This window comes from Rhyacophila brunnea, unplaced genomic scaffold (assembly GCF_057557595.1).
Source record: "Rhyacophila brunnea isolate RB1 unplaced genomic scaffold, BYU_Rbru_1.0 scaffold_164, whole genome shotgun sequence".
NCBI lineage: Eukaryota > Metazoa > Arthropoda > Insecta > Trichoptera > Rhyacophilidae > Rhyacophila > Rhyacophila brunnea.
In genome coordinates, this window is record NW_028232821.1 from 482,952 (window position 1) to 484,320 (window position 1,369).

The following is a 1,369-nucleotide window of genomic DNA, read 5'->3' on the forward strand; positions in this document are numbered from 1 at the left end:
TATTTATATTCGGATGTACATTTATATAATGGCACATAGGAATCTAAAAAATCATAAACTAAAAAAACCAAACAAAGATTAATCAGCTGTAATCAAAACCAAAAAAAAATCGTATAAAATAGTAAAATAATTCATACTTTATATTTTACCCGAAAGAAAATAAAAACTGGCATATTATTAGCAGAAAAATTCGAGAATACATGAATTACTATATATATAACGCATAATAATAAACTAAAATGTTTTTATAATTCCATTTTGATAAAAGATTTAGCGATTAGGATATATTTTTAGTCATAATAAAAAAAAATAAATCGCATACTTATAAAGAAATCTGTTTGGCAAATGAATTTTAGTGAGTTTCCATTTATATTGCACTGAAGTATTGCTTATGCCAATCACAAATTTTGCAGATAAAAGTGAAACACGTGCTATAGTATATTTAAAATTCCATAAAGTATTTTCTTCGTTGTATTGCATTCAATTTTTTAGATATGCCTACTAATCAATATAAATAAAATTATATATGATTTTAGAATGATAAGAAAACTATGGATGTGCTTTATATTCCTAATTCTTCCTCTCTGATGTTTTTACACGGTTCACCATCAAAGACCATAAAATTGGCATCATATTTTTTGTACATGATTCGTATATTACACAGCAACGCTTTCTTTTATTAACAAGTTCTAATGTTACATTTGTTACATTTTGCATTTTAAAAATATTTTATATCCACTCGGATATAAAAGAAAGATTTTCTGTGTTATTTTTCAGAAGCAATATCACAAAAAAATCACTAGTTATATTAAACAAACTAATTTAAAAGCGGTAAAAATACTGTGGATATTTAGAGCTTTGTAAATAAATCTAGGATATGTTTATAGTATTTGAAGATATTTTTTATATACTTTTAGCTAAAAAAAAACTATGCTTGAAACGATATTTAAAGCTGCATAAGCAGCGAGTAGACTATATAAAACTACATTGATCATTGATATCCTTAATTATGACAAATTTAACTGTATTCCTATTAAAAAAAATATCCTAATGGCGTAATGAAAATTAAAAAATAGTATATTTTACAATATTAATTATATTTTAAGTTAAATATTTATATTTTTTTTATGTTGTAGCTCATTTTTTTTGCGATATATTGAGACTCTAAATTTAAATATAAATTCAAATAGAGAGCGGAATTTTACAGCGAAAAAATTTTGAATGCAAATAAATAAATTTTGAATATAAAAATTTTTTTGTCGCATGCATTTTATTAGATAAGAAGCAGATTTATTTATAAACATAAAATAAATTATAAAGCATACAACAAGATGGTCAATCTTATTTTATGTATTTCAAACTTACAGAA